The 24,947-nt window shown below is 38.9% G+C and overlaps 1 long non-coding RNA gene across 2 annotated transcripts; it reads left to right on the top strand.

The window, feature by feature from the left end:
- Positions 1–5,412: 5,412 nt before the first annotated feature.
- LOC147602309 (uncharacterized) lies at positions 5,413–24,091 on the top strand. Of its 2 annotated transcripts, none has more exons than XR_015257710.1 (3): positions 5,413–5,568; positions 12,787–13,527; positions 23,775–24,091. It is a non-coding gene; the product is annotated as an uncharacterized LOC147602309 (long non-coding RNA). The 2 variants fall into 2 exon arrangements; XR_015257709.1 differs by having other exon boundaries at positions 23,772–24,091.
- The last annotated feature ends 856 nt before the right edge of the window (positions 24,092–24,947 follow it).

Raw genomic sequence — 24,947 nt, 5'->3', positions numbered from 1 at the left:
CTCAAATACTGTGGGGTTCTTTCTTCTGATACCTCTTCCCTCAGTTAACTGGAACTGCTTTGAAAGGGCTTTCTGTTCTCCGCTCTCTTGTCAATTTGAATGCCAGGAAATGAGCCCCCTTTGTGAGATTAATTAATAGCAGGAGCTGATCGGCCCAAGCCCAATTGCCACGCAACAGAGCTGTAATTGCTACTTTGTGGAAAGGAAAGAAAAAGTTTTGGTTGCAGTTTAAGAAGAGGGTTTAAGGAAAGTTCTTTGAACTAGAGGTCTCAGTGCACTGGATTAAGGCAAGAAGCAAGGAGGCCTTTGAAGTTTGTTAAGAGGTTTTGGAGGAGAAAAAAGTTGGGTGGCAAATGGGAGCTGGCAACATCAAAAGCATTTAGCACCATTCCTCACCTGCTTGTATTCAGAGCAGGGACCACAGGCTGGAAGCATCATTTTCCTGCAGCTTAAATGATCAGTTTGAGGCTCTATTTGTTTTGATCAGAAACTGTGCCATGTATGTCAGTATGTACCTAAGGATTGTTACACCTGAACATACGAAAGCTAGGTATACCCAGGCACATGCACGTGGATATGAATTACATGTACATATATGTACAGTCACTGAGCTCAAGATGGTAACTGACATCTGTCATTTTTCTTCCTACCACATATCAATTATTGCTACTTGATTAATTACTTGTGCACTGGCATACTAGTAGTCACTGATTACATATTACCAATCTCACATTTGATTAAAGGCTTATTAGATGCAAGTTTTTCTAAAATACTAGAAGTCATATATACATTTGGCAATACCCCAAAAGCTAAGGCCACTTAACGGAAAATGTGACCTGGAGGAAGTGGACACAAGTCCCTTGCAAATGCCTGGGCCATAATCAGGCACGGCAGAAACCTTTGCATGAGCTAGCAATAGAACCCGTGTGACAAATTAACATCGCATCATCTTGTTAACATTGAAGGGCAAGGATGAAACTTTACAAGCAGAGCACAGCTCTGAGTCCAGCAGTTCAAAGATCCTGGAAAACTGCCCTAATGGTGGCTGTGGGATTACCTTGGAGCCGGGGGATCTCCAAGTGCAGCAGAGCCAACAATCTCGTTCTGCTCCACACCCCACCGCAAGGCCCATGGCCACAGCATACGTGCTGGAAATCCCTCGGCAGCACAAAAGCACCTCGGAGGCTGTTACAAGCCAGTGGAGCTTAAAGTAGCCTTGAGGTGTTCTGAATTGTACAGACGAGCTTCTGCCAGCCTTGAAACTCAGGGAGCGCAAAGGTGGGGGAAATCTGCTTTTGTCCACTTCCTTAGAATCTGTCATTTACACCACAAATGTCGACAGGTCAAATTCACATCTCATGTGATCTGAATGCATCCAGTGATTTCCAGACGAATTTGGCCCAGTATCTATATCCTCTTAGTACAAGGACAGTGCTACAAATTAAACCACAGAAGTTTTGTCACAAACTTGGTGATGTGCTTTAAACCATTTGCTCTTAGAAGGTGGTGGCTGTCTTTTTTGTTCTCTAATTCTACAGCACCAAGCAGAAAGGACTTCTATCACTGTAAATGGTGCTTCTGGTCAAACATGAAATCCTCGCAACAAACAGATTTTTAGGCCATTAATTTGGGTGGTAGGAAGAAATTTCAGGGTGACAACAGGTTGAAAATCATTTAGGGCTCAGCTACCTGCCTTACCTTTTAGGAATTATATGAAAAAGGGGTTTTTTTTTCTATTTCAGGAATTGCCAGGGTCTGTGGTTTTGTGTATTTTCCCCTTTTCAACCTCCTGTATAAAAATAAAATAGAAAACAAAATGTACCTTCAAATAAATGTCAATAGATATTTGAACTCTTTCAACACCTCTCAATCCAACCCTCCAAGATTGTATTTGATCAGCAATTTTTCTCCTCTCCCAGTTCATTGTATTTCTTAAAAGCATACAATTAAAAGATAATGTGAAATGATTGCTGAAACAAAAATCCAGACAGAAAAGTATTTTAGTGGTGAGGGCTTTAGTAAGATTAGAAATGAAAACTTAAAAAAACAAAACAAAACTGCAAGCCACTTTAGGCAGCCTTCATCTTAGCTAAGCCTTTGCCTTCTCCAGCCTCAAATGGGCTCCCTCTGCCCTCAAAGCACAAATCTGCCACTCTAAGACAGGTGGGATAACTCCCCCTTTGGACGTGGTTGTCCATTTATTTCCAGTGTGTACAGAGGGAGCCTGATCACCTAACTTAGGGCAGCACATTTTGGAGCAGGTAATGCTGGGGAGAGGAACGCCTCTCCTAGCAAGGTTAAGAGAGAGGACTCCAAACACCAGCAGACGCACTGGAGAGAGGCATTCTGTGATTCCTGTTCATTAATGGCTGATACAAATTTTAGCTTATTCTTGTAATTGTTTAAGAGAATGCCCTGGAGTCAGACGCAGAATAAACAATATCACCAGATAGAGTGCAGCAGAGCATGTTCTTCTTGTTTTAGTCTCATGAGTCAGTTTTCAATGCTATTGATACAGGGTTCACATCTGCTCTCAGATCTATCTACTCTTTCTTTAAATCAAAGTACTTCACAAAACAGGGAAGCCCTCTTGAATAGCAATAATTATTGTTCCATCTTTAAACTTGTGGGTTTACCCCAAAAATATTTATGGTGGGTGGTTTGCTGGTTCTGCATCCTCTCTTTCTCCACGTGCTCTTTTTCCTGTTTTACTGTTACACAACCTCCCCACTAACCTGTTGTCCTCTTCTCAGAGCAAGAAAGGAGTGATTGCAATCTTCAACTTCTCTAGAAGTTTATCTGCGTATACCTCACACCAGAAAAGGGTTTCTTTCTCATACAATACAAGAAGTACTCAAAAACAAAAATTAACTGAAAACACTAATCCTGAAGCAGACTGGATGAGCTGTAGCAAGTATATCTATTGTTTTGGAGAATGTTATGCTATTGACTTCTAAATTTATCTGCCTAGCTCATTTAAGCCATCTTTATTCTCTTATTTCAGCTTCTCATCTGCTAGAGGGTGACTTACTTGGAAGCCAAGCCTTGAAAGCAGTTTGCCAGTCTGATTTTTCTAAGAGACCGTGGGGAGACCAGATACAAATGCAAGTCTTCAAGAGGCACTAGTTTTTCACCTTATCGTAACCTGAAGCATAGGACATGTAAAATTCTCAGACTTCAATATCCCAAGGTCGCATTACATGTCACAGTAAATTTTACTTACCTTAGGCAAAACAGTGATGTAGATCTTTATTTAAACATACAAATTAATTGACGAAATGTCTACAAGACACCCAAGCCCATCCATATATCATTGTTTTTCAGTGCGGTTTTCTATAATTACATCTGTTAACAAATGTAGCAAATTCAATTAAAATTTAACTGGCAGTGCATGGAAGCAAAGCAGGTTCACTTTTATTATGTCAAACACCTTATTTTATGCCATGCATGTTAAGGTTTACCACTCCTTAAGGCTTGCAACTGCAACATTTTAACTGATATCTGGAGGCTTGTAATTGTATGTGTGCACATCAATTATGGATTGGATTCAGCATTTTCAGATAACTTCACCAATCACAAAGAGCCCAGCGGTCTCCTGGCATTTTCGGAGCAGTTTGATTACAGGTGTAATACATACAGCCTTGTTAGCTTTCAGTGATGAGGGATTCCCTTCCCTGCTGGGTTCTAGCTGAGGCACTGACCATTGCTTTTCACTAACAATTTCTATCTGCTCCCAAGAGATGTTTTAATGAGCCCCTCCGACATGGCCAAAGGCAAGAAATGTTCTCTGGGCCAGTGAGGTGAAGAGCCAAAGCTTAGCCTACTAGGCAAGCAATAATTAATAAGGCGTTTTTGATTCATCTCAATTCATTAACAAAGTTACTTTTTTTTTTATTACTGCTAAGCAACACAACGTTAAGTCTGTCACATTACTTACAAGTATTGAATGAAAAACTCGTGCCAAGGTATGCCAAAAAAAATTAATTTATGACAAAAATAAATGAATTTAGAATACTAATTGGTAGAAAGTAACTGACAGATACAGTGAAAGATTGATTTTAGGGGAAACGGAGAAATCTGTTTTCTGTTTATTTTAAGGACAGGGAACGAATACTGATTAGAAATGTATAGCCGTTAGGTTAGCACAGCATTTGGTTAGGTTAGTACAGGATGTTAGAATTGTCTAAAATTTTCCCCAGACTTGTGGCTGTCTGCTGCGCAGGCAGAGTGACCATGGGGCGGTGGTCTGCTGAGGTTAATGGTGATGGCTCCTTGAGACCCTCAGACTGAGTTGCCCTACGAGAAGCAGTTTGTCAGATCACATACAGCCCTTCTTTCCACAGAAAGTAACATTTCTTATTATCAGCAGCGACCGACTTGCGAGGGGCCAAACGTCCGCTGGCATAATATAAATCAACTACATGGAGCTGATTAAGAGATCTTCCAAATGTTTTGTTTCCTCAAGTCAGGATCTTGGGAGCCATAATCAGCTTTGATAAGTTGCTGGGGGTTTTGTTTTCTTCCTCCTTTCCCCACGCTGAGGATAAAGAGAACGACGTCGCCAAGGAGAGGAGTAAAAAGAAATATTAGTTAAAAACAGAGTGCATCAAAACCGAAGCTCTTTAGGGATCTGGAAGGGGCATCAATCACTTCTGTGGGCACATTAAGCTGTTACATATTATAGCCATCTCGGTTTAAGTGGTGTAAGGCTCTTCTCATTTGCATTTGTTGTGTTACAATCTTGCTCCGGGCCTGTCTCCACAGTGAATAAGGTGGCTGTGCAAGGCAGCTTGTAGCTGGCATAAAGGATATGTCAGAGTCAAGCTGCTTCACTAATCAGCTTTGCCGGGGCAGATACATGATAGTCTATGTGAAGAAATTCAGATAATAGTATACAGCATCCCCTGGAACTGTATATAGTGTATGTAGGGCTTTAGACTAACTTCTAATCCTTCATGGAAAATTTGTAAATACTGCAGCGATGTTCTAGTGACCTCTAAAGGCAGCTGGTTCGCACCGTGTAGCACTTTTTGTTAAACCTCCCGCTTTGTAAGACACATAATGCTAATGTTGCTAAAGGCTCTACACGGGGAATTTTGCCCAAAATATGATTTTTCCATTAAACATTCCATATCTCCTTGCCACGTTCCCACCTCCTCCCCATCGTCCTGAGTGGCTGCAGGTGAGCCCCCCCATCCCAACCCTCCCGCCTGCCTGAGCCCCCTCCTCCCCCCTCGCCCCTCTCTGCCTTCCTCTCTCCCCCTCCCCGGATTTGTCACGCCGCCCGCCTGTGCCGGGGGCCAAGCCAGGGCTGCGCGCCCAAGCTAACAGCAGTCACAACTCGCATGACCCTCCCCTGGGGCTCGGCGGTGGTAGCCGGCGTCTCGTGCTGTGGTCTCGCTTCCTGTTCCTCCTCTAAACAACTTGGCATTATCGTCAACTTCCCTGCATCCAGCAGGCCGGGCCAGGGGCTCTGTTAACGTAGAATAACGGCACCTCGCCACAGGCCAGCCAGCATGGGTGCTGCTCCGAGTCGAGTTCGACTGCAGTGTTAAGCTGGCTAAAAATGTAAGTTTTTATAGACGTTACTCTTCTGTTTCACATTTTCCTTTCCTTTCCTTTTTCCCTTCGGTGGTTTTAAAATGATGTTTATGAAAGAAAAAAAAAAAAAGAAAAGAAACAAGAAAAGAAGGCTAGAGTCGAGATTCAACCGCCCTCCCTCAACTCTTTCCAGCGCAGTGTTTCCAACTCTCTGTAGCACAGCGTTTTTTCCCAGTGTCATTCCCTTCAATCTCAACCAGTAAGTCTGGCGTGTCATTTTCTTTAGCACCAATTTGCAAAGATGCCCAGATCAGAGTCGGAAACCTTCCCCCGGCTGGGCAGGTTGCCCCTGTCATGCACCTCTTCTGTCTGTTGATCTCCTCCGCTCAGCAGCCCTGACGGTGAGCGTGAGACACCGTGCTTTGTTTGCTTTAGTCGTGATTAAACAATTAAGCTGGACATTTTGGTCCATTTGGACAACAGTGCGCGCGCACACACACACACAAATTAAACATCTGACAATGACTAAAAGCTATAGAGGGTTTTGCATGCAGGTGAATTCTGCAGAATAATAGATTAGGAATGCCTTTTCTTACTCCCCTATTGAAGATAAGGGGAGCGGTTTTTAAAACAACCTCCTCACCACCAAAAACCCCTCCTCACATGATAAAAGACTTATAAAGTTGAATAGTTGGGAGATAATAACTCTAACGGTAAAGGTCCCAGCATACGTATACCACCCTGCCTCTGGCAGTAATCCTGGCTTTGGGGATCTGAAATTTCCTAAAGATGTATTAGTGTCTTATACACATGTGCTCTTGTGCACTCATAATCCTTTTCACTAGCTTCTTAGCTGCATGCTTTGTATTTAAATTTTCCTTCTGACCAAGTAAATCCCTTTGGATGAAGTGACAGGAGCTTTTCAGCACCCATAGCTGGGTGACAGCTGGTGTAGAGGCTCTGAAAGACTGCAAAGTGTTCCTTACTAGCTTTCTTCAGGACCAGTGTCAGCCACCAGCTGAGCGATTTGTTAGCTCCCCTTTGGGCATCAGTCAGCTGAAGAGGCTCACATTAAAGGCTAAAGTAATACAATGGATATTAATATAAAAAAAACCCCACAATATCTGTGCTTCTGGCTTTACTGTGCTTTTAATTAGGTGCTTGTTCATTATATGAGAACACGGTACATTTTCATTAATTCTGGAAACCCTTTATTAATACTGTATGAAGTATATGTGCCGGCCTCAGAAACACACTGTTAAAACTTTGGCTTGAAAGACGTAATTGTCAGAAGCCTTTCTAGGAGCAGTGCAGCGGTTAAAGTAGTTTACTTACAGATCACAGAACAAGATGTTTGTATTTATTTTCCCTCAAGTAAAGTTTCCCTGCAAATGTCCAATGTGTAATATATTCTGTTATTTAATTCTAGATTTGAAGGTTTGCTTCTCAGGGGTTCTGGCAAGTTTTTGCTATTGGAATTAGTAATGAGGAGCGCTGGAACTGTGGAAGTAAATCGTGCAATATAATCAGGTTGTTAAAGGAAAAGCCATCCAAAAATGGGACTATTTCAGAACCAAACTAGGTCTGGATGTAACATTGCAGGATGCTGCAAGGTTTTTCTGAGGGGATGCAGACATAAAGGCAGGGGAGAAATTCTTCACCGTTCTTCCAATAAGTAAAGCCAAGATTAATATAAAAATAAGTCAATTTTAAAACACAGTAGCTGGTATGATAAAATTTTTAATTATTTATTGATCTTTAAGGAGATTAAAGTACTGAGCTAGGTAAAAATCCCACAGCATTCAAGTTGTTTTGCTTGAGTAAGGACTGTTGGCTTAGACCAAAGACTTATGAGAATTGCTTTATAAAAATAGTAATTAATATTCAATACTTTGTTGGTGCACCACCCACATATATTTGTGAAAGAATCTCAGCTTTTAAATAATAATCCAGGCCTGTGATAAGCAAACATGTAAAAGTATTTTAATTGTATTATTTTATCTAAGGCGTGTTGTCATAATAAAATTCTCATTTAATAATTGAGATAAATGGAATCATGAAGATTCTTTCTTTGGGCTGTTATGTTTTAATAAAGTCGGATAATAGAGTGCTTCTCTTTTTCTTATTTTTCCCTTGTTCTGGAAATGAATGGGGGATCCTAAAGGAATAAATGAAAATTCCAAAAAGACATATGATCTCCCTCAAAGCTTTGAAACATTATTATTCCTAAAAATAAATAGCTAAATTAAAACTATAGATATCTGAGGCAGTTCCCAATTGAAATTTTGCTCCCGATGACTAAAATCAAACCAATTTGGGGCCTTTGATTCACGTTCAGTAAAAAACTTTGAAAGTAATTTCTGTAAGAATGCTCATTTTCAAAGAAATATAACAGCTTTCAATATCATGCATTTCACTCAGTATTTCTTTCGATTTAATCAGATCTGGCGGTTTATTGTCTATTTTTTTTCACTGACAGTTGCTAATTGAATAAGATATATTTTGTAGAAATAATAAAATTCACAAGGTGCTTCTTATCTGTGAGTGATAGATCACAGAAATGAGGAAGACTACTCAAATCAATTAAAATAAAGCATTGTTTTCTGGCTCTTCTTTTTACTTTGGGAACTTTACAAAACTAATTTACGAAGGAAAAGTGAGGTCTTTTTAATTTAAAACCTTTTTAATTCTTCTAAAGAAACAGTTACATATATACCATGAGAACATACAATGCAGTTTCAGAAAAGAGATAAAATTACCTTTCACAGACTAAATCAGACATGTATTTACAGTTCTCACTCCTCCTGCACCCTTTGAACATACTCTTGCTATTCATTCTTACATCTGGATTCTGACCCTTCTTTGCATACATTTTTCCCACCTCCAAAATATGCTGCTGTTGAGCCAGAAAATAAACACTCGCTAAAATCTCAAATTAAGACTCTCCCTGAATGAATTGCTGAGGGACCTGATCCTGCAATCACTGAAGTCTGTAGAAGTTTTAATCACAAATCACACAAGCAAATAAGACAAGGGGCCTTATATTCATAATACCTGGGCAACTTTCTGAGCTGCAGAACTGAAGGCTTTCTTGTAAGTATTGTAATTCCAGAAATCTGCTAATAATAAAAATGGAATTTGGGAGATTTTAAGTTTGAACTCGGGTATTTCACTTAGGTCATGATCCCAAGCACTTCTTCAGCATGTTTTTCCCTTATGAATTATTAATACAGGGCTTGTAATGGGCTCACAAGTGACTCTGGACTCCTTATTAGTAAATCACGGTTACAATATCAAACTGAAAAATTCACAGGATGTATAGTAAAGATAATATTTAATCTCTGCAGGATATTTTTGAGAGAGAAAATATACAATAGCAAAACATAAGGGAGTCTCTATTACCTCTAAATATTAATTGATGTTTTCCCTACTTGGGTCAATCAAAGTTCCTAAATATTGCAAGTTTTCTTCTTTTTTTTATTCCCTGTTTTTGGAAACCTTTTTTCTGATTATTTTATAACAAACAGCTTGTTTACCGTTCACTTATTCACTCTCTATACAAAACACTGTTGGTGCTTCTTTATTATTATTTTTAAATATAGAGCAACTTTTAAAAAAATATAGGGCATACCTGTATGTTTGGTGTCTGTTTACATTTTCTGTAATGTAGTCATTAAGCACACAACGTAGACTTAAAGGATGTCAAAACTGACAACCACACTATGATTGATGATGCTGTGCTAGACTAATTCTTACCAGGTGTGGTGTGATGTGAATTCAAATGCAGCTCAGGGTTCTTATTTGTATTAGTGAAGTTGTGCTTTGTCAAAGTTCTTTGACTTCTTAACCCACTAAATCCATCTTCTAATCCAAATTTTTCTTCGCCTTATTGCTGTATACAATATTTTTCTTCCTCTCTCTCAATAAAGCAATCTTTACATCTTCATCTCCAGTCAGGGTTTTTTAAGACATCCAGTTTGTGTAAATTCCAGAAAATATCAAGTCTGATGAGGTTATGTTAATTAAGTGTAAAATCTACATAAAGGCTTCCTAAGTGACTTGAGTCAGGGTAGGCGATATTACGTAGGGTGAAATTCACTCCATCAGCATAAAGCATAAACAGGAGGGCTTTATGTGGATGAGGAGTAAAATCCATGATCTTCAACCAGAAAAAACGGCTACAGCACAGACTTCTTTGGTCCCTACATACATTGTCTCCACTGTCATCCCTTGTCACTTGCAAAGCATGGTGGGGGCAGCGTCAAGTTACTATCTCTTTTTAAATGTCAGTGGCAAATATTGGGTACTTGCACTTTCAACAACAAAAAGATATTTAGTAGTAGCTGGGGGTGCTTGACCTAAACTTTCAGGCTTTTTTTTTTTTTTCTCTCTCCCTCCTCTCTCCAATTCCCATTTTTGACTCTGTCCTCACTGCTATATTGTCATCAGCTGGATCATTGGCAAGCCATGTGTCCGGCACCTTTGATAACAGAGAAACGTGTTGGCCTGGGGTGGGCAGTGGAGTTGCATTTGTTTCCTGGCTGAATGACTGTGTTTATCTTGGTTTTATTTACATTTTATTAACAAAAATAATGATCTTGCAAACAGAGTCTTGAGACACTAAGGAAACACATAGAGCAAAATTCTTAAGAGTTCAATGTACTTCAACAGCCAAATAATCTAAAAACTTAAATAATATCATTTAATGAATCATAGCAAACAACATTAAATGCTTTGCTGCTAATCTATGAAAGTACCTATTACGCCCCACCACTACCTCCCGCTTTCCCCCACCAAACCCTATTTCACTCAGGTCTAATTTTAAGTGAGTTCTTTCTCATGCAAATATCCACTGATCTGAATGAGATTTTGCAAGGGTAAAGACTGAGTAAAGGCTTTGGGATGTGATCTTCAGAGAAAAAAAACAACCCCTTCTTTTACGGATACGGAGAGTCACTATACAGGAAAGTTATTGTACTATTACTGCACAAAAGTAGTGGAAGAAGGGCCAGCATACAGCATGGTAACACGTGCAATCTGTCTGCAAGGGACTGACAGGCACCGGTGGTAGAAACACCAGAGCAGGGAGAAGGCAGGGCTTTTGGCTATCATCTAGATTACTCAACTATCTTCTTTCCATTATTACCCTCAAATACCCTCAAGAACTCTCTGTTGAAACCCACAGCCAAAGGGAGGGCAAGTGGAGGAGGCCAAGTTTTAGTCCTACTCATAAATCATGTAGTTGCCGCATACACCAAAATATGTAGAAGAAAAAAATTCCGTTTATCAAAGTCCTGATAATAAACATTGAGGATGGGATAGTAATTGGGGGGGGGGAAGCTTTTTTTCTTATATTTAGATAATTTTAAGTGTTGGTTGTTTGGAATTCAGATGTATTGACTGAGGAAGTCACAGTGACCCCGGCAGGCAATACAGTATCCTACAGAAAGAACTCAGGAAGTTAACCTTATAACTATACATATATATAAACCCAAATTTTTATATATAAAATTACCTTTTTTTTTTTTTAGATCCTTTTTGTAGATTTCTCAGCATTTCCAATGTTTGGGAACCTGCAGGTGAACTTCAGGAAGTGGGTGTAGGAATTTTGATGGAAGGAGGAACAGGGAAATAAAGGGAGAGAAATTCATTGGAGTTGAGCTTAGAATCTTTATTTGCTGACACAGTTTGCACTCACAAAATACATCCCAGTTTTTGCAGTAGAGCAATAGATGTGAGGAATGATCCCTGAACTCACAGGCCTGACAACAGATCTTCCTCACAAACAGGAGAAGTCTTGCTTTTCTGAATATTTATTTTAAAGTAAACACAGGTAATTGCATTTCTTTCTGAATCATTATACTCATGAATTACAATTACAACTTAGTGTGCCCTTTGAAAACTAGGTGAAAAATACTAGAAAGACTGCTATGCCACACGCTCTATAGCAAAGCTATTAAAGTATGCCAAGGGCACCGGCTACTTACTTGACGTTTGTGGTTAGTTTTATTTGCAACATTTAAGATACTCTTGTATAAAAACAGTTGTCCAAAGAAGCGCTGATGTCACTGTGAAGACTGCTGTCACTTACTTGAGATGAGATGGCATCCTGTGCCAGAGAGCACGTGGGCTGGATGACCCAGCACATGACAGGCACAGGAAGGAATGGAGAAATGCTTTCTCTTTATCATGAGCAGCCTCACATCTGGATGTAGCTTGGGCAGTTCTTGGAGGTCTTGCTAGTTTTCACAGATTACTGAGTGCTGTTTTCTTTGCTCCATTCATTCTTCCTCTCAGTTTGTTTATTGGCATCAAGCTTGTTCCTTCCTGCTGAGGTCCTCGGCTGGCATTGCATTTTGCCTAGTTCACTCTTAATGGGCTGGAAAAGAGTTTCTCCACATTATCAGTTGCTATTAGTGGTATCAGTGGTGGAAATTTGCTTTAAGTAGATTTTCCAGGAGGCTTGGCTAGGTAGGATTACATAGTAATATTGGTAATTATTTGTTGCATCTGTATGTCAGCCTTAACTTAAGCACTGCTTTGCTTTATGGCCATTGTTTTGACAACTGTAAAAAGTGTGTCCTGACAGATTTGTGAAGGGGTGAACTAGCTATTGCTTCTCCTAGTTTTGTTATTGGAGCTAACAAAAATGCAGCCTTTGCTTTAATAGGTTGTCTATCTTATGGCTTTTTTTTCTGAACCAGTAAGATATTTCACTGATCAAAAACAGGTTAGCAAACAGAAATTAAAGTAGAATATGGTAATCTGGGAGATCTGTGCTAATGTATTCCCACCTGCAAGTCATACGAGGTGCTCTCAGCAGTGTTCCTCACACTGTCTCCGTCATGCTACCCAAACACGTGATTCAGACTTGTGGCCAAGTCAATGGTTTTTAACCAACTACTGGTTGAGCCATGGTAACACCATCTTTGAAATGCAGGGAGAATGCGAAATAACAAAACTTGAGGTTACAGGTTGTTTTTTTTTTTCACTTGGGGCTGCTCTAGGACACATTTCCTCTCCTTTGTTGAAGGCTGAGAGAGCTCATGAAGCTCTGCTCTGCTCACGAATCTGCTGTGGTTGAGCTGACACATGGTAACTCTTTTTGCCCTGTAGTACCTTTGATCAAGCATCTGAGCTGCTAATTGTATTTGGTAGTATATATATTTCTCTCTAATATGTAGTATGCTTGAATCTATCTTGGTAAACAAATATGACACATTTTCATTTACTGCATTTCCATAGGAAGAAAAAAGGAAGAGGCAAGCAGTCCCAGACCCCCTCATCCCCACAAGAGTGACAGCGGTGGAAGAAAGGCTGAATGCAGCAGAAAGGACATGAGTGGATTTCAACAGAGACCACTGAAGAGGAATTATCTCTGAACGTAATACGCTGGCCAACAAAGCACAACCAATAACTTCCAAGGCCATTGTGGACCTAAAACGCTAGCAGTGGTCAAAGCAAATTAAGACTTTTAATAAGGGACCCTTATGTGTCATTTTACTGGAGCAGGATTATGCTGCCAGCCCTGCAGAGGAAGATTTAGTCAGGTAATTCTCATTAAGGGGCAAACCTCTCTGACTTCTGCGGGTGCTTTGCCTGATTAAGTGCTGAAGAGCCAGGCACTGAGGTTGGCCCAGCTGAGCTCTAACCTATCTGCCTTTAAGCAAGCAAAAGCTTCATATATCAGCTCCAGCTCATGCAGAGGAGTCTTACCAGGCACTTTAATCCTAAGGGGAAACATTTCATTGCAATGCACAGCAATTTGCATTCTTCCTCAAAACTCTGCTGTTACATTATCCATTTTTCTCTTGATTAAAAGAGATCAAGAAGTACACGCTTGCACACTGCACATGCAGGCTTTCCATACAGGAGGCCTGGAATCCACATTCAAATTAAGGCTGGAGGAGATCTGTCAACTTCCAGCTCTTGAAGGATTTCTGCTGTTCTAATAACAGTCACAATTTACTGATAATTATCAAGGAGGTAAGTTACTGTGTTTTTTTTTTTTTTTTGTTGCTGTTGTGGTTTCTAAGATCTTCAAGTGTTTTTGAGAAGTATCCAATACTAAAGAGTTCTTAAACACTGTAAGCCCTCTGAGTCTGTACAGATTATTTTAATTTTACCTGCTGAAGCTCAATCTATGGCATTACTGTCACAAGCATATATGGAACTGGAGCTACACTGGCAGAAGGGAAATTTCAGAAGGTAGGCATGAAATTCTCCAAGTATTCAAGCCTTTGGACTATGGTTTAGACTACACAGTCTATTCCCACCACCTTCTCTCTAAGAATGCCCTGGGAGAATAACCAGGGATGTAATCACAAAAGGCAGGAATATAATCACAAAAAGCTCTTCTCTGATCTATGCAAGAGCATCAACAGTCTTTGGGTTCCCTCCACTCATATCTTTGATCTTGCATAAGCACTGTGAGGATTAGGGCTTGGGGAGCAAGAGGAAATCCCTGCTCCACCACTAACTTTTTTCAAGAATTGGTATTTGGCTGCAATTCAATGTCCCACAAATGAAATGTGTATGATGGCACTTCTTTGCCTCAAAGGAAACAGGAAGATAAGCCCATTGCAGGGTAAATGGTAGTCAAGTACTGCATCAAGGGGACTACACAAGGTACCTGGACCAGGTTGATTGTTTAGTATAAAATTGATCTGAGTATGAAAAATAGAAAATGTTTATTTAAGAAGCTGAATGTCTCAACTGATACCAAGGTAAACAAATAACTTGGTATTCCAGACATTTGCTGTTTTGTAGGATAGATTACACCAAACATTTGACTTTGGCTAAAAGTCATCTACTTCCTCAGAGGTAAGTCTAGCTTCCTCTCCAAACATTACCATACTAGCTTTGGCCTGGAGGCTCTGGAAATTTTCATATTTGAGCACATGGAGCAAGACGTGAGAAAAAAAAAAAGAGGGAGAGGGGGAAATCTTAAATGAATTTAACATCTCTTGTTCTCCATTTTTAAATCATTGAGGAGAAATAACAGTTTTGAGTCACTTACTCTAATGAAGTACACAAATCAATGATACCTATCCACATAGGAATTAGTAAATTAATATTTCTGGAGAGATTCTGGTTTCATATCAGTGGCTTGACCTGTTCAGATGAGCTATTAAAGAAGGTGCTTTTGTACTTCTGTGATCTTAATTTTTTTCTTGCCATTGCCACTTTAGGAAAAACTAACAAGCCTTTATGATCCAAAACTGGCTGTGCTTCCAAAAAAAGCTACTAGTTGTAGGAGGTGTGGGATTTCATTAGGAGAGCATCCAAGTGTGATAAAAGTAAATTTCACTAAGTATCTATTTATTATGATAGTGAAGGAATGAGAATCCACCCCTGCCTCATCTGATATTTCAGTACAATGGTTCCAAAGATCATTGTTACAGTCAATCCTTCAATTTATGAATAGAAAATAAGTAATAGTGCATGGTATATAGCAGAACTAGAAAAAGGTAAAAGGATTTAGGACAGCACAATAACCCATTTTTTTCCAGAACTGAGACACATCAAAAGAAGCCTCAGGCATACTGGCTTTTTGTAGTTGAGGAAAAGTTGCTGTGTGTTGCATCTTTGTTCCCCTTATATCTACGAAAGAAAAAATGTGCTTCTACTCAGGCCACTGAACAGCATATTCAGTGGATTTACTGCTATTAGTTGCAGAGTCCTCACTCTACTTTCTCTTGGGGCAGGTAGAATTTTCTTTGAATTACAGAAGTAGAAGACTAATACAATTATAAAACTCAGGCAATTGCTTCCCATGCCAAAAATGCTGTATAGAACTATATGCTGTATGACTGTTGGTCAAAATGGAAACAATTACTTCCAGCTGCACCTTGTACTTTAACTGCAGGTCAGCAGGCTTGAATCATGGTAAATTTGCCACCTTAAAGTCATTTGCAAAGTTTAATATAAACCACATCAACCCAGAGTATAAACAAGCTGGAAATGATAAGCAGTTTGTTATATCTCACTGAACAACAAATATTAAGAAATAAATATTTTCTTGGAATGTTAGTAGAATACATGATCTATGTTTTCAATCCTAATTTCAGCTTCTGATGAGATGAATCAAATATTCACATCCCAGCTGCTTCTGAATGTTTTAAGTGGAATTTCTTGGAGCAGCATGAGCAGGTGGTGTTCCCACACAGCTCCAAATAAAGTTTATACATGCTGAGGAGGATGCTGGCTGCCTTACATACAAACATGGATTCAGATAACTAATTTTCTTTTAATACATATATTTGGTCATTTTGGTATAAGGCTGAGAGATTTTCCCAAGGACAAAGCCATAGGTATAGAGAAGTTGCCTGGAACCTTACTTTCTTCCAAGCCCAAGGCCATATTTTTCTGTACCTGAGCCATAGTTTCTATAAGCTGCATGCACAGTAAGAACTGGGCTGTTTCAAGCCTTTTGACAATGCTTTTTGTACTCTGGTGCCAAGAGTGGGGTATACAGAGTAGGATATGAAGTTACGGAGGACATCTGAGGCTACCAGGCCTGTTGGGATACACCAGAAAAACATTCTTCGTGGGGCTAGGGGCGGGCAAACTAGCTTAGTCACAGCTCAGATCTAGTTTCTGTATAAAGGCAAAATGCTGACTTGCACGAGCTTGTAGTCCTGTTCCCAGTGTCCCTAGCTGGAAATCGTTTCGTCTGCTCCATATTGGAGCCTAAATTTAAACTGTCATGCAGCACAGAGGATGGGGATTCCATATCTAAGAGACACATTGAATGAAAGTGCTCACAAAGCCTTCACTTCTAGCAAGTTAACCCAGTCTTTGCCCTTCCTAAGTTCCTCCTTGAGAACCTAGCCTCCTGTAAAGAGAGATTCATAGCTACTCAGATACCTGCTCTGAACCAGACCTTAGAGGACTCTATCTTTTCTGGCTACAAAGGGAATTTAGGAAGCTCAGCTTCAGAAGGCTAGAGTAAGCTTTTGTCACTTTTCATTCCTCTGTGGTCAATTTTGACATGGATTTTAATCTTTTTTTAATCTAGCTCAGCAGCAGAGCATATATTTGTCCTCCTGTGCTGTAGGGACTTTTGGTTTACTCTACTCGGTTATTCCAAGACTGTTTAAGACTGTGCCAGCTGGCTACCCTCCTATGTTCATGGCAGCATGCAAAGGAGTGCAAAAGGACAATAGAAAGTTAACTATTGCCCTTTGTATCTTACAAAAATCATAGCATTCCTCTATGCTGAGGACAGGGAGTGGAGCAATAGGAAAAACTTTACTTTGGGCTTGATAGGAAGACTCAGACTGGCGGAATTTTGCTCTGGACTGTTGAATTACTGTCCATTCCCTCTGCTTTATGAAAGTGACATGAAAAACTTAGTAACTGTGTCAAATATGTGGCTTCTAATGAACACTGTGAAAATTCTACCTAATGTAACTTTTAACCTTGCAAGTTGCTTCATGGGCCATGCAGATGCAGTGCCATTGCCAGTGTCAATACTTGATGCTTTAACAACAGCGATGCTGGACTGCCAGAACCCAAGGCAGGAGTTTCCTCTCCCTAAGTCTCTTGTTCCACCTTTTCAATAGTGTTTGCCAGAGATTCACCATCTGAAAAGATAGACCCAAATATTTGCTTTGAATATTTACAACTAAGATGTCATAGAATCATAGAATCACAGAATCATAGAATAGTTTGTGTTGGAAGGGATCTTTAAAAGTCATCTAGTCCAACCCCCATGCACTCCTTGCTCATGAACACTGAACACGTATCAGTGAAAACCAAATAGATTGTCCTGACAACAGTGAACCTAGAAAATAATTTATATTCACAAATTAGCTTATATCCTGTATTTCTCTGAGTGGAATAGTACAACACTATTTTCTACATTTTTTTTTTTTTTACTACCATAGCCCCTAGAAGCCTTTGAGTTAGCTCTCACTATGCCTAACTTTCCTAGATAGCATCTGTTGAGACATCTCTAACATTGTAAAAATCCAAGTTATGACTGTGTTTCTTACCTTCGTATATCTAAGCCAATATAGAATATTAGAAAATATGACAAAGGTGGGTATTCTTAGAGGAAGAAATAATTAGTAATAAATAAGAACTGTTTTAAAATAAGGAACCTCTCTGAAAGCTAAAATATAGGTAAAGACTAAAATAGGATGGGAGAGCTGTATTTTCTACAGCTATGTATTTAGAATGAGTGTATGAGAACTTTAACATTCAAAATCCAAAATACAGATCCAAGTCCTCAGAGGAGGCATCTGGACAACTTAAGAGAGAGACAAGAGACTTCTCTACTGTTTTGCTTCTGGCCTATATTGAAGTTTTCCTAGTTGTTCTAGAAGGAAGAAGAGGGGAAAAATATATATATATTCTGGTTTGTTTAAAAAACAAGATAATTAGAAAGAAGAGTATTTAAATATATATTTTTATACATAAATTTTCAAGTATGTGCATAGGTATCCATCTGTTCACACATCTCTCCTAGAGGGCACTCACAATCACAAATGTGTTGAAAAAACATTATTCTCTTCAAAGAATTATTTTCTTAAAAGTGAAAGCTAATGGGATCTGAGCATAAACCCATGTCATTTTCCTTCAGTAGCAGCTTTCAGGACTGGATGACAACAGATACTAGCTGGTCCTGGTTTTTTTAGAAGACTTTGAACCATGTGAGGTTAGTGTTATATCTCCTGATCCACAGGCTACAGCCAGGGGTTTAGTTAGGTCACATAACTTGATTGCTGCCATTTGAGGATACCGCCAACGTGACAAAATGAGCTTCATGCACAGAAAATTCTAACCCCTACTTTTTCATATGAGATTTGTCCTAAGACTTAATCAAATTCTATCAGACTAGCTCCTCAGGAGTCAACAATTGCAATAAAAAGGGTATCTGTTGCAGCCTTTTAGTCCTTTTTTATTTCCCATGACAGAAGAGACTTGAACTTTTTTGTTTTTGTTCAGTGTAAACCAATAAAATGCGATGCTAAAATACACTTATGTTTGCAACCCCTCTGACTAGAGGAATTAAAAAAACATTGGAATTGTCTTTATTGACTATTCACTGAATCTCAAGACCAACTGGAGGAGATACATTGAGGCAACCACATCAGCTCACATAAAAAACATATGAATATGATTGTGATATAGGATAAAATACCTGTTCAAAGACATCTAAGACACATTAAAGTGCCACAGCAGTAATAAAATTCTTATCTGATTATTTTAGAAGAAAGAGATGCTAATGGAAAAAAAAATTGGTTTTGACTAAGGATACAAGAAGATAGTAGATTCATCATCCAACATGTTTTGCTGGTAACAGAGCAATTAAGCATGATCATAAAGGTCTACTCTCTTTTTTTTTTTTTTTCCTTCTGAAACTAAAAATATTTTCATTCACTGGTGTCTAGAAGATCCAAAACACCTCTCTGCAATCAGTATTCAGGAGACACACAACATATGGTTACTGAAAACTGGCAACAGAACAGTTTCTCATTCTCCAGTCAGGCATTCATTGAAGATGCTCAGAGGACTATCAACACAGCAAATACTCCTTCTTGCTGATGCACTTTTTTACTGTAGTGACCTAGATAATCTTCTGATAAAACAGATATTTTAGTCACATACCTCATTTATTCAAAATCCAGTGTTCTTTATGCTTTGTTTAAATTACTGTTTATAACAGAAGAACTGAGGAAAAGGCATATACTTATAGGTATGAATCCTGCCTTTTTTTTTTTTTTCAAACATTTCTGTATATTTTTACTCCTATTATACACCATGTATTTTTGCATCTTTACCTTCACTTCATTCTAGTAGTTGAGGTCACTCTAGAAGTTCATATGATGCTACAATCTGCAGGGGAAAAAAATATAGTATTTCTAGCTCCATAAATTGAATTTTCACTCACATATGTTTTTGAACAAAATATACTTAGGGAAAAAATATTGTAAAGCAAAAATCACATGACAGCGTCAGCCACATCTCTTAGTCTCTGAATTTACCAGTCCTTGTCTGCCTTTCTTCCTCAGCAAACAATGATAAGAAGACCAAGGCTTTTTACTCGTTCCTAAATTCCCTTTGTTCTGAGTATCTACATAGTTTCAAGGTATCGCCCTGACTTATTGGAATAGAGTCCATATAACTTTTTTTTTTGTGACTGTGTTCCAATAAAATAGCACTAGTACATCCTAAAAACAGGTTGAAACATTAAAAAAAAATGCTTACTACAGACTTATTGCCACTGTTCTAGGCTTAAGGATGAGTAGTGATCTAGACAAAAATATGATCAAATGAAAATTAGGTTACCTTTTCACTGAGCTAAAAAATGGGTAAATTCTGAGATTCTATCATCCTAGAAGCATCTACAGATATTTAGGAAATGGCTTGTAGCAGAGCTCTACTGGTACAGGTCCAAGAAAAACTTAGGAGGAAAAATACTCTGTTTCCATAGACTTGATATCTTCAAATAAAAGGCTATCTTCAGCCCTCTAGCTGGCACACTGAGAAGTGAGCCTAGAGACACACCATTCTATGTACATCCTCAAGGAAAAGGCACTGGGCATCCAGTGCATCCGTTAACTGACTTTCAGTTGACAGATTCATGGGGAATACACTGGGAATCTCTCTACAGACATACCCAGGAAAGCTGTGGAGTCTCCCTCCTTGGACATACTCAAAAGCCATCTGGACATGGTGCTGGGCGACTGGCTTTTGGCGGCCCTGCTTGAACAAGGGGGTTGGACCAGATGATCTCCAGAGGTGCCTGCCAATCTCAACAGTTCTGTTATTATGTGATTCTGTGATTGATAAAGCCCTGCAATGTCTTGCAACCACACTCAATATCTTCTACTGTGGAAGTGTGTGAGGTAGTATAGTACAGTAGAAGAGGTTTGGTAGTCAATAATCTGAGCTTTATGCCTAAAAAGAAGGGATGGAGAATTATTTTGAATGGAGCTAATTACCAAGTCTTCATTGTGACATACTAATTAGGGCTGAGATCTTAAGGAATAGCTCTTCTAGCTCCCTCCCATTTTACAAATGGCAGAGGGAGAGCTTCCAATCCACTTGAAGGTATAGCTGACCCAGTGGAGTTCCCTTGCTACAGCACACACTCAGATGGGAAAGAAATGTTCATGTGGGATGATACAAGTTGGAGAAGTGGTAAATTCTTCAACCACCTCTCAACCAAAACACAACACCTGACTGCAGCAGTGCAAATAGATTTAGCATTTCCTAACATATCAAGCATGAACACAAATCTGATGAGTTAGCAAACATGGTACCTACAAGTCCAGGATCATCATTTGTTTTACGTGAGACTGCCTAGTGGTATAGTTATGCTTTCTAGCAACATTTCCTTCTTTAACAGAGGAATATTGTTCCCATTGAATCTTTGGGAGACGTCTTTTCCTTTCAGTTCCTAAAACGAATCACCTTGCAACATCTCAGAAACAAAAGGCTGAGCTTCTTTATCAACTCTACAGAAAGATCAGACTTCCGAAAGACAACTTTCTGTAAGACTCGGTAGTGATTTTTTTTTCCTTCTTCTCTGTTCTGCAAAAATAACAGCTTTTCTGTCAAGAGTTTTGTGTAGTTCTGTGGATAGACTTATGCCTACTATGGTATAGTAGTATAGGACAGCAATAGCTGTGTACCATTGTAAGCATTCCTCTGTGAACTCACAGGGCAGAAAAAAAAATGTAAATGAAAGAAAAATAGAGGCAAAGAAAGATAACTCTACAGTAGGCTACCAGATCTCTCATAGGTGCACATTAGATTGCTTTGCAAAGTAAATATACAGCACAAGACAAACTATCAGATAACAATACTAAAGTAACAAAAAATGTGAAATTCTTAGTTCAAGGATTTCAGAAGCATCTGTTCTGAGCCTAGTGATATTGAATATTTTTATTATTTTCTGGAGTTATTCCTTGCAAAATTAACAGACGGCACAAAAATGATATGTTATATGGTAAGTGCACAATAATGTAAGTGGTCACTTACATTACCATGCCAGGTGGAGGATCCATTTGAATGACGTAACACAGCAACTTAACACAGTCTGGCACAAGCTCAGCCTTCCAGAAAGAAAGTGCCTGCTCCACACTTGGAGCAAGGACTTCCAGATTCTGAGAAGGGTTTAGACTCAGCCCTTTCACCTCCATTTCAAAGAAAGGCTGTTGTCAAAATGACAAGGATTGAAAAAAGAAATTATCTGAGACCTGGAAATCTTACTTTACAGTAAATGGGTAAATCTGTTTCTTTTATATAAAAAGGTTAAGAAATGACATAACAACAGTATAAAATTACCTGCATTATTTCTTATAACTGGGTCTTTAATCTAGTAGATGAAGGCATAACAAGGAGGAGCTGAAGCTACATAAACTGAAAATGATCTCTGATTTTTAAGAACACATGGAATTAACTATTGAAATAGATGTGGTGGTTTCTCTGCAAACCCTTTAAATCAAAATATATACTGTGATTTGTATCTTAAATCAAGGCACAAGTATTGATTCATAATGTAAAGAAATAGTAAAATAATTTAAATGATATATATATTTAGGTAAAGATACTGGATATTTTTAGAGATGGTAACACTGAAATGGAAGCTATGGACTATATGCAAAAATTACTATGAAGTGTCACTTTTTTATTTGCATGAGACACAATAAGTATACATTAATATCAGTACTAGTACTATCAGTTCAGGTTGGAGTTCATTTTTATTTTTGTTCAGAGTTGAAAACAGAAACAGTCTTCTATGGTAAAAAGAGCTATTTCAAACATAAGGAGCTATCTGTTAGTCAAGACTCTTGTGTTCTGGTATGATTTAGCACTACTGATCATTTACATGGATGTGCATGGTAGCGCTTCAGCAGTTCCAGGTTTTATTTCTCTCTCAGCAGCTACGCTAGATGAACAACCAAGTAGCTAGGAAGAAATTAGAATAGTTTTGCTCAATACATTTGCATCCAAATGTAGATCTCTATGTCTGACTCTCACAGGTCCCTGAGATGCTCCAGGACTGTTAGGTCTACAGAGCAGTTATGTTCCCTCAGTGCCCTTAAATATTCCTTCCTCAGCTTGGACTGGAAGCACATGGGAGGCCACCTAGTCGGAGCCCAACAGCTGAGCTTCCATGCTGAAGTTCTTGTTGATTTAGCCTGTCAGTTTGTCTTCTCACAGACTTCTTCAGAATAGGCATTACTCAATTTTCAGTAGCCCAAGTTGCAAATTGAGCTCAACCAAATACTCTGGAAACCAAACTGATCTGATCAAACTTGGGTGTGTGTGCATGTATGAAGGAGCTAGGGCAACACTTTGTAGCCTCTGAAGCTTAAGCTCTTTGCATACAAGTCCAAAGTAAACTGACTGTTACATTGGTGGTAGAGTAGAAGAAAATACAGACTACAAAAGATGGGACAAAGCAATTCTTAGGAGTTGTACTACTGGCTTTTAAAGATTTGCTAAACGTAAGAGAATGTTTTAATTTTATGAACGTTAGGGTGAAATCTCAGACAGTCCAAATCCCATAAAAACACTGCTTCATCCAACCCATTTAGAGTGCTGAGACAGTTAATAGATCTGACTGCTTATTTAGAAGTATTACAGGCGTTGTATTGGAACAACTGATATAAAAACACGCTATCCCACGCTCCCACTTTTCCCACTATTTGCCAATTCGTAATTACAGTATGTAAATACACAGCAGAATGGGTCTTTGGTTAATCAAATTGATTTAATTGCTGAATCCCCACAGATGAATGTGAACAGAGTCTTCTCTTTTCTCCTTTTTTGTTGGCAAAACATATCCACACAAATGATAAAAATTCCACCAGAAATGGGAATGGGATTTGAATAACTCTCTTACTGGAACACTGCTAGAACACCTGTAGTCAGATTCAAAGGACTTTAACAAGGTAATTCCTCATAATTTTAGAGCTGCAAATTATGGCGTACCCTCAAGATGCTGAATTAATTAGGCCTTTGTAGATTATCAATGTGTATATGTCTATTTTTTTTTATGGAAATCTGGCATTGTTTTTCATTTTCTGAATTATGTTATTAAAAAGTAAGATATAGTAACAGAAAAAAAATGTCGCAAAGGGTTCACCAGATATGCTCATTATTTTACAGTCTGAATACAAAGCTCTTGTAATAGTTATGAGTGTTATTGTTAATATCACATTTACCACTAGTCGTTGGAACCGTAACATTATCCTGATTGCTTTCAGCAGGTAACTGAATCATATAATCTAAAGAAAGCAAGACTGAAGATGTCCTTTGCAAAACAGTGGGTCATTAAAATCTGATGACTTCATGAGCCAGTAAAAATACATGTAACTTTTAGAGTTTTCGACCTGCACTGGATATGTTCATGCCATAGGATCCAGAAGCTTATCAGTTCCTTAGTCCATGTCAAAACCTTTCCCAGTTCCAACCTCTCTGTCAAGGACATAGCTTCCTGTGCAAGCCCTGGTGAAAAAGGGCTGTATAAAGAAGACGTGAGTATGCACTCATGCAGGGGTGCTGGCCTGAAGGATTTGGGTACCAGAATCACAAAGCATGCCCTGCCATGCACCAGAAGTGAAGCCTCAGATCTGACATTTGTGGTAAGATGAACTAAAGGCATTTGTGACAGATGCTTTGTCAGCAGGGTCCCAAATATACATGAAAATTCATCTTCCCCAGCAAAGGTATTGGGGTGTCAATCCACAGAATCAAACAAGAAAGTTAATCCCAGTCCTTCCATATCCTAGATGAGTGTTGTGACCATACTTGAACATTATACAGAGGGTAATAGTAGTAGTAGTAGTAGTAGTAGTAGCAGCAAATTTTTCTTCAACGGTTCTTTGAGCAAAGCCAGCTGTCACAGCATGTTGGGTCCCACTCCAGAGGCATCCTGAGAAGGCCTGTGAGAGTTAGGTCATCAGAGGAGGCTGAAGAAATATCTCATCTTGATAAGGTTCTAGCGCAGATAGGTTTTAGGTTTTTCTGCCCTGTTAACTTACTATAACTTTTTTTTTCTTTTTCAAAAAAAAGGAAACATAAAGGCTAAGAAGTCTGATCTTATCAACCTTAAAGTTCTGGTTCAGTTCCACATTCAGAGGTCTGCATTTAAGTTGCCTAAACTATCTGTCTGTCTGTCTGCACATGAGATAGGAGACTGAATTCTCACTATAGGATCTAGTCAATATGGTCAGATGAGTCTGAAGAGTTCTTTGGTTGACCAGATGCCATATTTCCTTTAAACTGAATGAACTGAGCTCTGCTGAATACCAGCTCAATTTATTTCTTTAGGCATAGGTATTTGAGATGCCCTGACAGCCTCCTTGGACAATTGCTGTTACTTCATTAGACCACCAGTCCTGTGTCATATCTACCAAGGCTGTGCAGATATCTTAGGCACT

Source organism: Chlamydotis macqueenii, chromosome 1 (genome assembly GCF_036417535.1).
Source record: "Chlamydotis macqueenii isolate bChlMac1 chromosome 1, bChlMac1.mat, whole genome shotgun sequence".
In the NCBI taxonomy this organism is placed as follows: domain Eukaryota; kingdom Metazoa; phylum Chordata; class Aves; order Otidiformes; family Otididae; genus Chlamydotis; species Chlamydotis macqueenii.
Note: the sequence above shows the minus strand (reverse complement) of the source record. Positions and strands in the feature narration are given on the sequence as shown.